The following is a 14,343-nucleotide window of genomic DNA, read 5'->3' on the forward strand; positions in this document are numbered from 1 at the left end:
AGGGCGTATGCAGGAAGGACTCTCTGGAAGGGACCTTTGGGACCTGAATGAAGGCACCTGTGATAACGCTTGGAGCAGAGCTTTGGAGGCAAAAGAAGAATCGAGTGCGACTAGAACACGCCGGTGTGGATTTGTCTGGTGTTCAGACGCGCAGTCGTGCCTGACTCTTTGCGCCCGCACGGACTGCAGCACACCAGGCTTCCTGTCCTTCACCATCTCCCCGCGAGTTTGCTCAAACTCATGCCCATCGATCGAGCCGTCTGTCGTCCCTTCTCCCCTTCTCCTCCAATCTTTCCCAGCATCCGGCTCTTTGCTAACGAGTTGGTTCTTCGCATCAGGTGGTGCGGATAAGGGAGGGCACAAAGGTCTTGGGCGGAGCGGGCAGGATGAGAAATCAGAGTGACGGGTGAGACTCAGCCAGGGCCAGAGCGCTTGCAGGTCTGAGCGCCCGTGATGGTTAAAGAACTTTCTGGCTGCCCCGCGAGGGACGGACTAAAGGGGGCAGAGCGCAGACCGTCCGTTTATCAGGCACCTTATTTCGGACTTTCCCTGCCACCTTTAAGTCCTCCAAGGTAACTGCCTATTTATTTGAGCGCGAACTTCCCTCGGGTGTTCCGGCAGCTTAGGTCAAAGGCAGGTGCCCAGGTCGGCCGCTGGACCAGGTGACTGACCCGGCGCCCGGAGGCGGGCCTGGGGCTCCCTGACTCCGCGCGAGGGTGCGCTCGGGTCGCGCCTCCTTCGCCCCGGCGCCTTCCACCTCCAGGCGGCCTTGCCCTGACCTGCTTCCCGGGAATGCCGGGCCCGCCTCTCGCCAGTCCCAGCGGGACGTGAGCTCCTCTGGCTTGTAGCGGGGTTCCCCGGCAGCTCGCGCTGGGGATTCGGGTCCAAAACCCACCCTCGGGCCTCGGCTCGCTGAAAGGGGGCGGGTGGGGGCGCGAACCCTATCTCGGGCTCCGCCTCCGGGGCCGGGAGCGTCCCGCGCGCTCCGCACCGGCCGCCCGGGGCAGACGGGCTCCGGGCTCCGGGAGGGGAGGGCGGCCGACCCGCTCCGGCCCAGGTGGTGGCAGGGCCGCGGCCGGTCACTTCCAGGACCCCCGGGCCCGCGCGGGGCTCGCCGCTGCCGCGACAGCACCCCTGAGCAGGGACGCGCGCCAGGTAAGGCGGCCCCTTCTGCCCTGTCCCTGCCGTGACGGCAAACCGGGGACCTCCGGCTGGAGCTCCCGCGTCTGCAGGGCGCAGTTTCCTCCCGCGCGTGCGGAGGCGGCGGGTGGACCGGCAGGCAGAGTCGGCGCCCAGGATGGAGGCTGGGACCCGGGATCTGTCCTGCAAAGTTCCTGGGCGGTCGCCTGATCCCCGGAGCTTCTCTGGACTCTGATTTCTGCTCGGAGCATTCTGGCCTCTGAAAATGGATGGTGCGCGGTGATTTACTCCCCTAAGCTCAGCTCTCTGGGCCGCGCGGTCTTTCTAGAAGGGGCTCTGGTGTCCGCACGTGCGTCGCAGGGAGCGTGTTGCCGAACGCGGGGTGGTGGGGTGTGCGCGGTGCCCCGCAGGTTCTCTGAGACTGCGGCCCTGGAGGCTCACTCAGGGGAGCGTGAAAAATCCGGGACGGCACCCAGTCAGTTGTATCGGAATCTGTGGGAGTGGGCTACACACTTCCCAGGTGACTGCCAGGTGGTGTGGTTTAGGAACCAGTGGGTGCCAGCCCTGCTTCTCCAAGCAAGGGGCGTCTCTTGGCAGCAGCAGCAGCCTCCCCTGGGAACTTTCAGATATGCAAACTCGGGGGGCCCGCTTGGGAGGCACAGACTACCCGAATCTGAAACTGCGGAGTAGGGACCAGCCCTCTGTGTGTTCCTGGACCCTGCAGGTCATGCTAGCGCTGGCTCACTGTAGAGGGCTCTGGGTCGGGTTTCAGCAGAGGGAAGGGCAGACGCCTTTGGATCTCCCTCCAGAGAAGGGAGGAAACAGACCCCTTTTCTGAAAATCTTAGATATTTATCAGTAGGGTTCTACCCATATTAAAAAAAAAAAATGCCGCGGACTTTTGGAGAATTCTGAAAAGGGCGGAGACTTAGCCATCACCTGGAGCGAGTTTTCCTGTAGTAAACATTTTATATTTTTAAGAGTTGAAAGGAAGCCAAAGAAGACATGCACCTAAGAATCTCCTGATTGCAATAACACCAACGCTTGGCCCCTGATGGGGCTGCTCCCTATCATCCCTGTCATCAGTACACGTTACAGGACTCATATGAGGTATGAGCAACTGGAGGTTTCAGGGATTCATGCCAGTTCTCCAGAGTGCAAGGAAATTCAGCCTTGCAGGTCTCTGAATTCTCTGAGTGGCTGCTTTTTTTTTTAAGATAGAGATCTGAGATTTCAAAATTTTGGCCAAAAAAAAAAAAAATTCCAGCTGTTCATAAGTCGTTAGTACAGAAATAGAATGACTTTGCAAATAGGCTTAAATGGATCTGAAAATCTGATGTTGGAAACAAAGCTAGAAGAGGCGTGACTGTGGTCCTAGCACACGTGTGCTGGGGTGAACACTGCTCGAACAGTTGCTTTGCAAGCTGCTATTGTCAGAGCCAATTTGTGATGAAGTATAGAGACCTTTAAGGGGCAGGTTCCAAGCTTGTGTTTCGAGAACTGGGGGGAATACAGGTTGTGGTGAGGACTAGGAGCCTCAATCTGAGGCCCAAGCTGAAGGTTCACGATCTGTTCTTCTGATTCTCTGAGCTCTGGGGCAGGGGTATAACTCTGTGAGCCTCACCTTCCTCATCTGCAAAATGGGCACTGCCACAGTTCTCGTGTTGTCAGAGTTAAAGGAAATAATGCTTCCAGCATAGTCAATGAAATATTTGCTAGTCCGAAATGTGCTCACACACACAGACACACACTCCAACTAAAAAGAAAAGAAAGACCTAATCCCCAAACACTTTGAATGAAAACTATGTTGAGAACATGGTCACATTTTTTATTTCCATGTATTTACGTGTCAGCCTCACCCTTAGAATTTACAGTTTTTCCTTCTTACTAGCATCTGAATATATGGACATCCTCTAATTATCTTCCTAATTTTACTCTATGTTTTATATAGAGCTTTCTAGAAAAAATTTTTTTCTAGTAGATTATCTTCAAGTCAACAGCCTAGTTTTTAATCTACCCACTGTGTATGGTAGAGGTTTTACCATCTGGTGGAATTTATAATCTTCACATTCAAATTTAAACAGCCTTAAATCTGGCTCTCCAGAATATCATTCCTTATAAAAGACAGTTCAAATGGTAGGCCTGGCATGCTGTGGCTTCCAAGAACATCAGTTTAGAAGTCCTACCTGGTGTTTCCTAGGTTCTTGAGAGAGAAAAAATGAAACCTATCTAGTTTTATCAAGGTTTGTTCAAGATAATGTGAGAGAGAGCAAGTTGAGGACACAGCAAGGACAAGCCTTAACTGGCAGAAAGGGCAGGTAAGGCCATTGAACTGTCCTTTTCTTTCTTAGCTGCAATAATTTCACAATACTTCAGAACCACACACAGAAGAAGCAACTCCTTTTACAATATTTGGTTGGAACTGATCTGGGCGATCCTCTTAGAACCTGAGTTCTAGTAAAGAAAAAAAAATGGGGATTAATTCCAAAAAATATGCCACTTGACTCTGTACTTTGAAATACATCTCGATTCACCTTTAATTTTAGTGATAAGTTGACTATTATATTTCCAACTTGGGATGCAGTTTTAGGACTCATCTTCCATCTTTAAATGTAAGAGATTGTACTCTTTCTGTTAACAGTCTTCTGTGACTTCTAGAAGACTAAATATAATACAGGTTTCAGCACATAAACATCTTGGTTACTCCATTCAGGAAATCAGGTCTTCATTAGGATACTTTGGAAGTTACAATGTAATGTTATTAAATTGAATATGATTAGAATTTAATGTTATTAAATTAAATGTAATTGTAACTTAATGTAAGTAGGGTTTTCTTTTTGGCTTACTGTGTATAAGATGAGGAGTGGCTCTGGGCATGAAAAGTGAAGATCAGAGGCACTTCTCTTCATGGGGAAAATGAAGGCATGTGGAAGCAAATTAAAAGGCTCAATAATCAAATTATGTATCCTGGATAATTTAACTCAAGAGCTGAGCATCTGTGATGTTGCAAGTCAGCGACAAGATGAGGCAGCCCAGTGAGTGGACAGTTTGGAAAGATGCTAATACCCCATGGTGATTTCATGATTCTCCGCTTGCAGGCACAAGGGCTGGAGCAGAGATAATCATAAAGAAGTGAGCTTAATTGCCTTTATTTTTCATAACTTGGCTCACTTAGAAAGGTTCTGATTGTCTTCATTTCAGTCCATTTATTTTGATGGCCCGCTTTGTTCCAGAGTTGACGGTTTTACCATTAGGGCCAACCTGGAAAGTCATGTGAGCAAAACACATCACAGGAAAGGGATATAAGTTTTTATTTTGTATTTATTATTTTTGGATTGTATTTCTCAGCATGCAGTAGTAACTCTTTAGTTTGTTTCATTAGCATTCTTGTGGGAAACAAGTTGAAATATTTATTCCTGGCCAGGGATCCAGTCTCATGAAAAGAGAATTGGCTCTGTGGCTGAGCCTTCTCCATCTCGCAGTTATGGACACACACTTTTCAACCACAATGCCAAGCCTTGAGTCCTGACTGGCACTTACTAGTTGTTTGAACTTGGACCAGTTGTGTAACCTTTCTTTGTTTCTGTTTCCTCCTTAGTAAAATTGGGGTGAATGCATACTAAGTCACTTCAGCCATGTCTGACTCTCTGTGACCTCATGGACTGTAGCCCCCCAGGCTCCTCTGTCCATGGGATTTCCCAGGCAAGAATACTGGAGTGGGTTGCCATGCCCTCCTCCAGGACACCTTCCTCACCCAGAGCCCAAACCTGTGCCTCTTAAGTCTCCTGCTTTTGGCAGGTGGGTTTTTTTTTTTTTTTTTTTAATACCACTGGCACCACCTGGGAAGCCCTAAAATTGGGGAATAGTACCTACATCAGGGGGGTTATCATGAGGAGTAAATGAGTCAACGAACATAAAGTTCTACTAACAGTAAATGCTTAATAAGTATTTCCTATCATTCCACCTTGGAGGTTAATGGTTTAAGCTGATGCTCTCTTTTTCTCTTTTCACCTCTGAAAGTTAGATTCTGAAAAGGCAGTGCTAATTCAGGTTATGTCATTTGATGCTTTTTCTGTTTAAGCTAGTAAGAGAATTTGTTTCTGAATAAATGAAGTCCTTCAACATTCTTGGAAAATAATACAAACTTTTGAACAACATTCTAAAAGTTCCCAGATGCTGCTACTGCGGGCCTGAGGCCACACTCGGAGAATGACTGCTTCACCCACTAGGTCCCAAACTGGACTAAACATTGGAATCACCTGAGATCAGAGCTGTAGCATGTTGATGCCCAAACTGATTAAAAAGTTAATCAGTTGGGTTAATTTATTGTGAAATGTAGTTGTCATGTGCTTTGAAAAAGAGAGGCTGTGTACCATTACCCCTTACCTGTCTATATGGAATTCCTATGCACTCATAGCATTTTTAGGGATATTATAATTTGTCCAGCTGAAACGGGGAAACAGTCTTGGGGACCTCATTCTTGGCTAAAAGCTCAGGAACAGTTGGTGGTGGCACCAGATAACAACAGGCTTCCTGTATTTTGCTCAGAACATTTTTCATTCAACTGCCTTGTCTTCCGAAAAATCAGATAATGTGGTAGAAGCACATAATCCCAGATAAAGTGCCCTAGGAATCCTATGGACCTGCCTGTCTCCCTTGACCCAGTTTGATTTTTGATTTCAGGGTTATTTATTGAAAAGATTTTCTAAATGAAAATTCACTGACATCACCAGAGCTAAGTGTAAGAAAATAAACATATAGCTAGCCATTGTGAAAAGGATAAGTTTTTTCTGGCTAGGTTAAGAATCTAGTTGAGTTTTTCCTCTTTGCCATTACTTTAGCAGTTTGGCTTTTACTAATGAAAAACTCAGAGGTATCTTTGAAAATTTCAGGAAACATGGACAGTTTTCTCAAGTCCAAGTTTGGTGACCTTCTGGGAATCCTGCCAGGTTCTTGTATTTGATTCACTGTTTAATTTTTGTTTTGACTTGTCTTGTTTTGATATAGGTCAGTGTAGCCATGATTGCAGTGTTACGTTACCTGTTAACTGTTTGTTTTTACAGTTATTGGTGTCAGAAAAGATTAAGAACTGATACGATTTTCTTTTTAAATTCTAAGTAAAAACTTCTAGTGAAGTTTGAGCTTTATAGGAAGTTCTTCTAAATATATTCTTTGGAAATGTAGCCTTTTGCATTTTTATCATGTAACGGGGGTAAATAAAAACAAACACGCAGAATATACATTTTATATTTTTATGGCAACTTTCAAATCTACATGTGATTCAATGAAACAAAGTATTGAATGTTTTACAAATGCTAAACCTTGCTGTATTTCTCTACTGAATTAAGAAGAGGCAGTTTGATTCCAACTCAAGGGGTTGTCTAGGCACTCACCAGTACCCAGAATTAGATGCAATATTAAAGATAAGGAAAGGAGGAACATTCTTTGTAAGTGTTCAGCCAATAATCACACTGAAGTGTCTGTCCAGCCTGACTGTCCCCTGGGATTCAGAGAAGTTACTTTGTTCAGTTTAGTAAGTCTATTGAGAGCCAATTGGCAGTTTTCTTTTTTTCAAATGGAAAGCTCCTTGAAATTTATTATATAAAAATAGCACTTTGTACCTATTTTTAAGTGAAAAAATGTATAAGACAAAAATAGTTTTGACTTAAATTTATGAAAATCAACAAGCGTGGCATGACGTGTCATGTCACTGTGTTTCTTTTCAAACCATTTTGACTCTCATTTAACATAATGTCTTGAATTAATCTTTAGAAAGGGCTGAATATGATTTTAAAAAAATTATTGAAATATAGTTGATTTCCAATATTATGTTAGCTCAAGGTGTACAGCACAATATTCAGTTATGCATATGTGTGAAATATATATGTGTATATATAAGTATATATGTTCTTTTATAGGTTATTACAAGATATTGAGTGTAGTTCTCTGCGCTATACAGTAAGTCCTTGTTGTTTATCTATTTTATGTACAGTAGTGTATATCTGTTAATAGCAAACTCCTGATTCATCCCTCCCCCCTTTCCCCCTTCAGTAATGGTAAGTATGGTTTTTGCTTCTGTGGGCCTGTTTCTGTTCTGTAAATGCGTTCAGTTGTGTGATGCTTTCTAGAGTCGCCATATAAGTGGCGTCATATGGCCTTTGTCTTTCTCTGCCTGACCTACTTCACTGAGTATATAATCCCTAGGTCTATCCATGTTGCTGCATGTGGCATTATTCCATTCTTTTCTATGGCTACTATTCCATTCTGTACGTAGACCATATCTTTATTCATTGACAGATTACAGCAGCACTATATGCAATAACCAAGACATGGAAGCAACCTGTGTCCATTAGGAGGTGAATTTGATTTGAATTTATATTATGGCAAGAAGTGGAGAAGTTAGCCCAGAGGGAGGCACTGTGGGGAAGAGAAAAACCCAAGGTCCTGAGAATGCGGATGACTCCTTCACTTCTCTGGAGGAACTCTCCTTTTTTTCTGACACTGCCTTTCCATCCTTTCATAGTTCCTTTTCTTTTCTTTCCCTGTTGAAATCACTTGTTAGCCAGCACTTCTGGACTAAGGTTTGAAATGAGAGAGAGTGAAAGATGCTTCGTGAGGAGCAGAGATGCCAAGGTAACTGTCTTAGGTAGAGTGGTTCATACATTTCCTACTTAAGTCCCTTTGGAATGAGGAGGGAGCAGGGATGAAAAGAAAACGTGGGATTCAGAACTCTTTTTTTTTTTTTTTCTTTATCTTTTCTAAAAAAAATTATTTACCTATTTATTTTTTAGTTTACAATACTGTATTGGTTTTGCCATACATCAACATGAATCCGCCATGGGTGTACATGTGTTCCCAGTCGTGAACCCCCCTCCCACGTCCCTCCCCATACCATCCCTCTGGGTCATCCCAGTGCACCCGCCCCAAGCATCCTGTATCCTGCATCGAACCTAGACTGGTGATTCGTTTCTTAGAACTCTTGATGAGATATGGAGGCACATGGAAACTTATTCAAACTCTTGTATAACTTAGTGGCGGCAAGTTTGTCAGTGTGGAATGTGACCTACAATCTAAGTTATATGTTGTTTTCATTCCGCCATTTGAATAATAGTAATAGTATTTGTGCATGAAGTGCTAAATAAATAGACATACATTATTTCCAAGAAGGCTATGGACCAGGAAATGGGAAACCTGGTTTCTCATCCCAGTCTACCACTAACTTACTAAATTGGTTCTTATCAGAAAAGCCTGTAGTAAAACAGACTTGGTAGGTGTGATTGTAAAGTCTTCTTTCATTTTCTTTTTCTTGCTGAAAAGCACCATTTGAGACCATCATGGATCATATGAAGAGTTGTAGCTTAGACCATCTGTGTTCAGAGGTGAAGTCAGTTTGAGTAAAACCCTTTAGGAAGTTAGTCTCTGGAGAAATGTAGCATTCCTTCCAAAAATTCCTATAACAATATTCTTGAATGTTTACTGAAGATGGATGTTACTGTGCATGGGAAATAATGAGATAGCAGATCTTTTTATTTCAAGAAAATTGTATTTTCCTTTTCATGATGCCTAAACAAACTTTTTTGGCCTCCATAGGGGAATTATATAAGACATATTCACTGGTCTTTTCAACACTTGGAAAAAAATTCTTATTCTCAAGTATGGGTTTATAAGTGAAATCATGTTTATATGAGTAATCATATTATATTTTTGAGCTCAAAATTGTATGTTCTCAAAATATTAACAGTTGCATTTTGGAGGTAGTATGATAGATATTTTCTTTCCTGATTTTCTTTGTTTCCTCTATTTTTTAATACACATGTATTACCTTTATAATGCAAAAAATAAATACATAACTACATGCTTTTTAGAGGAAGCATATGAAATGGTAATTTTGAATACTAATACAAATGAGAAATAATGATGTTACAATGTGATTAATTTACATTTCTGTAATTCACAAAGCACTTGTGTGAGATGTACTTTGAAATACCAGACACACTAATAAGAGATAGTAAAATGTGGTGAAAATGATAGGCGTGATTTTTATTAAAGCAGAACATCACTTTCTTACTCCTTGTGAGTGCCAAAAGAATATTGTGTATTCTAATCCTGTAAAGCCATTGAAGATTATCGCTGAGATTGGGGTTGGGGGGGTTATGTAGTCTTGGCCCTGCCACTTTGCACCTGTGTGACCTTGTTCATGGTTCTTAACCTTTTAAAGCTTAATTTGCCCATCTGTCAAGAGAGGATCAAAGGACCTACTTCATGCTGTGGTCAAGAATGTTCAGTGGAATAATTCACACAAACTCTTAAACACAGTGCCTGGCAAGGAAAGGTACTCAAATTAGTTATTACCACAAGTGTAGTATTCTTGCTACTTCTGATCTTGTTCACATGTCTGACGTGGATATCTACCTTGTGGAAAGCTTACTGCTTCATTAGATGAGGATATCCTCCAGGCAGCCTGGGTCATGGCGGAGAGGTGAACCCAGACTTTCACCCTTCTCCACTTCGTGCTGGGGATGCAGGGGAGTGTGTCTCCTGAAGCTAGCAGTGCTCTAGGGGTGCCAACAGAGGCTTTGCAGAGCAACTCCTGTGACTCTAAGTACTCATTTTGGAGTCTGGGAGGCCAGCATCCTTTGCCATATGGCACAATCCCCAGTGGTTGTTGGGTAGAGTTGGAAGTGTGCTTAGGTCCGACCTGCAGCTGCAGGTGGTTTGTCATGAGCTCCTAGATTTTAGCAATTGTAGAGGTCTCGTTGGTCAGGGTCCTGGATAGTCCATCTTATGCATGCATGTGTGAAGTTACTAGAGTCGTGTCTGACTCTCTGCAACCCTATGGACTATAACCTGCCAGGCTCCTTTGTCTATGGGATTCTCCAGACAAGAATAGTGGAGTTGGGTTGCCATGCTCTGGTCCAGGGGATCTTCCCAACCCAAGGATCAAACCTGCATCTCTTATATCTCCTGCGTTGGTAGGTGGGATTTTTTACAACTAGCGCCACCTGGGAAGCATGACTACTCCCTCTTTTGGCTCTGAAAATTAGAAGATTGCTTCGTTTCCAGGCAGATGCAACTCTGGGTTTCAGTATCCAGTTGCCTCCTCAACTAGAGACGTTTGTGTGGCCATAGCCCAGAATTTTATGTATCTGTATAGGATATGCGTTAATTCATCCACTAGGCAAATATTTTTCCAGCTCTTTCCATGGATTAATTCCAGATCCTAGAGATGCAGCAAAAATGAGACACAATCCCTGTCCTCCAGGACTCACAATCTCTTTGCAAATTTCACTGCGTCTGCTTTGTCTATCAGGGTTGGTATCATATCACGGAACTCTTAACCCTAGTATATTGCTGCTCTCAGTAGAGTGCTTCAAAGAGGGTGTCATGGTTGATTTCATATGTTAATAGCTCCCATACCCACTAATCTGAAGGTTTATTATTGGGGGTCCCTGGGTCTATGCTCTTCTCAAAACTGTGATGAACTCTATATGTATAATGTATATCAGTAAGTTTCTACAAAGTGTTTAGACTAGGCACATAGTCTATCTATCCAAAAACTAAACAAAAACCCATGATGAACTGAATTGAAGTGATCATGGCTTAAAATAGAAGGAAGTTATGGAGACGCTGGGAAAATCAGAATCAATTGTTTTTAGACTACACATGTCAGAGCCTTGAAAAAAAATGTAAATATTTTTGAGCTCTGATTCATTCTCAATTCGTCAATTAAGTGAATGTCTGGCCAGTTACCAATATAGGCTAGTGAGAGCCATTTGTGCATCTGTATTTCCTTAACTGTGCCTTGAAATATTTTTAATTTTTAGCTGGATAGTGTGATTTCACATTGGACATTTTTCGGCCAGACCTATTACATCATTAAATGCTAAGCCTGAGTATTACAATGAGTTTGTGTGTTTTAAATGTTTCTACATCATCTTGGATAAGGCTGCCAAGTTGAATTTCATATCTCCTATCTAGAAACCTGCCATGTTATCCATACTTGAGCCTAAAACAGTTTAAGTAAGACTAGTGAAGCAATTATAATTTCATATTTTCAAACGCTTTGAATACTAATGACTTTAAGAATAAATGTGTGCATGTTTTCCACTTCATTCCATCTTCAACTTTTCCACAAAGATGAGCGTGTATCATAAAGAGAGCTGCAAGAAGAGCCTCTTTCCCCTTCCTCTCTATAGCTGTTTTCATGTTGCCAATCCTTAAGCAAGGCCAATCTATTTCTCAAGATAGTATCCTCAAGGAATCTGATTATTACAGGGTTGCCATCTTCTCAAATGCAGGGAAGAAGAATCCTAACCCTGCTTCTCCAGAGGGTAAAACTCTGCTACTTTTACTGTTCAGTTCAGTTGCTCAGTTGTGTCCAACTCTTTTCAACCCCATGGACTGCAGCACACCAGTCTTCCCTGTCCATCACCAACTCCTGGAGTTTACTCAAATTCATGTCCATCGAGTCAGTGATGCCATCCAGCCATCTCATCCTCTGTCATCCTCTTCTCCTCCTGCCTTCAATCTTTCCCAGCATCAGGGTCTTTTCTAATGACTCAGTTCTTCACATCAGGTGGCCAAAGTATTGGAGTTTCAGCTTCAGCATCAGTCCTTCCAACGAATATTCAGGACTGATTTCCTTTAGGATTGACTGGTTGGATTTCCTTGCAATCCAAGGGATTCTCAAGAGTCTTCTCTAACACAGTTCAAAAGCAACAATTCTTCAGTGCTCAGCTTTTGTTATAGTCCAACTCATATCCATACATCAGTTCAGTTCAGTTGCTCAGTTGTGTCCAACTCTTTGCGACCCCATGGACTGTAGCACACCAGGCCTCCCTGTCCATCACCACCTCCCCGCGATTACTCAAACTCATGTTCATTGAGTTGGTGATGTCATCCAGCGATCTCATCCTCTGTCATCACCTTCCCCCACCTTCAATCTTTCCCAGCACCAGTGAGTCAGTTCTTCACATCAGGTGGCCAAAGTGTTGGAGTTTCAGCTTCAGCATCAGTCCTTCCAGTGAATATTCAGGACTGATTTCCTTTAGGATGGACTGGTTGGATCTCTTTGCAGTCCAAGGGACTTGCAAGAGTCTTTTCCAACACCAGAGTTCAAAAGCATCAGTTCTTTGGCACTCAGCTTTCTTTATAGTCCAACTCTCACATTCATACATGACTACTGGAAAAATCATAGCTTTGACTAGATGGACCTTTGTTGGCAGAGTAATGTCTCTGCTTTTTAAAATGCTGTCTAGGTTGGTCATAGCTTTTCTTCCAAGAAGCAAGCGTCTTTTAATTTCATGGCTGCAATCACCATCTGCGGTGATTTTGGAGCCCTAAAAAATAAAGTCTGTCACTGTTTCCATTGTTTCCTCATCAGTTTGCCATGAAGTGATGGGGCCAGATGCCATGATCTTAGTTTTCTGAATGTTGAGTTTTAAGCCAGCTTTTTCACTCTTCTCTTTCCCTTTCATCAAGAGGTTCTTTAGTTCCTCTGCACTTTCTCCCATAAGGGTGGTGTCATTGGCATATCTGAGGTTATTGATATTTCTCCCAGCAATCTGATTCCAGCTTGTGTTTCATCCAGCTTGGCATTTCTCATGATGTACTCTGCATGTAAGTTAAATAAGCAGGGTGACAATATACAGCCTTGACGTACTCCTTTCCTGATTTGGAACCAGTCTGTTGTTCCATGAACAGTTCTAACTGTTGCTTCTTGACCTGCATACAGATTTCTCAAGAGGCAGGTCAGGTGGTCTGGTATTCCCATCTCTTGAAGAATTTCCCACAGTTTGTTGTGATCCACACAGTCAATGGCTTTGGTGTAATCAATAAAGTCTACTTTTACTGCAGACAATTTCAAATTTTGACTTTTTTCCTTTTAAAATCTTTCTCCTGGGAGTTGTTTTCTCAGAGCCATTTCTTTATGTGTGCTAACAGGGAAAGAAAGAAGGCATATTTTATTATCTGCAAAAGCTGCAAGAATGGGCTTCAGTTTCTGTGATCATTGTCCTAACTGGGGAGTTGCCCGTGTGCTCAGTTGCACAATCGTTTTGTCTGACTCTTTGTGACCCCACAGACTGTGGCCCACGGACTGTGGCCCACCAGACTCCTCTGTCCAAGGAGTTTTCCAGGCAAGAATACTGGAGTGGGTTGCCATTTCCCACTCCAGGGGATCTTCCTTACCCAGGGATGGAACCCTGTGTCTCTGGCATTGGCAGGCAGATTCATCACTGTGCCATCTGGGAAGCCCCCATTAGGGAGTTGGGAAGTTTTAAATGCAAAAACAAGGAATTTTGATATATCAAAAGGGCAGAGGGGAGACAAGTGCTCCCAAGAAAGCTGTTATTGTCTTTCTTCCCATTCACAAAAAGGAGCTACTGATAATTATAAAAATGTTGATTCTGTGCTGTGGGCGGGGAGTGGGGGAGGGAGTGATGAGTCAGCAAGCTCCCTGGCTCCCTGGGTACCTAGTAGACTGAGGTTGCTTATGGTATGATTGGGAGGTGAACTACTTCAAATATAAGTTTGGAAGCAAAGTAAGGCTCCAGATGGTTTAATGCTGGAGGTCGGTGCCAGGGAAGATTTGGTCTGTGTCATACTTTGCTTCATGGAGGAGGTGTGGCATGAGCCTGCTTCTAGAAGCATGGTTCAGTTTAGACGCACGCAATAGTCAACATAAATCACAGGGCTGGAAATTACCTTACAAGTAATTGTCATTTGTGATACAAACGTTGTTTATACGAATGATGCTTGATGCCTTAATCTCTCCCAATAGCATAACTAATGAGCACATGATCTGATGCCAGATACCGTTAAGGATGGGAAACGTTCAGCTTTAAACATCCTTATTTATTAAAAATGATTTTCTTAGGTTAAACTGAAAAATTCCTCCTTGGGATGCCCATGCACTGGTCCTTATTCTGTGCTCTAGGAGTAACAGGGACAAAAAAAAAATCTCTTCCACTTCAAATCCAGTCATGCCAGGATTTGAAGACAAGTGGAACATGGTATTCTAAAACTGCTTCTTTCTTTCTTTGTCTTTTGCATGGTTTACAGTTACTTCTCCAGCCTGGTCCACCTTCCCTGGACATGCTGAGTTTTGATTCTTTCTGACCATTGGTTGCTAAATAGAAAGGGTGTAGCCCTGCTCTTTTCTCACTGTGGCCCAAGAGCAAACTAATTTTTGGCAGCTAGCTCA

The 14,343-nt window shown here is 43.2% G+C and overlaps 1 protein-coding gene across 1 annotated transcript in view; it reads left to right on the plus strand.

The window, feature by feature from the left end:
• Window positions 1-1,000: 1,000 nt before the first annotated feature.
• The window catches only part of COL21A1 (collagen type XXI alpha 1 chain), a 243,345-nt gene continuing 230,002 nt past the window's right edge, over window positions 1,001-14,343 (plus strand). Inside the window, exon 1 of the mRNA XM_060403571.1 lies at window positions 1,001-1,155. The gene's annotated coding sequence lies outside the window, so the exon portion shown is untranslated. The remainder of the gene's footprint in view (window positions 1,156-14,343) is intronic.

This window comes from Ovis aries, chromosome 20, assembly GCF_016772045.2.
Source record: "Ovis aries strain OAR_USU_Benz2616 breed Rambouillet chromosome 20, ARS-UI_Ramb_v3.0, whole genome shotgun sequence".
NCBI classification, from domain to species: Eukaryota; Metazoa; Chordata; class Mammalia; order Artiodactyla; family Bovidae; genus Ovis; species Ovis aries.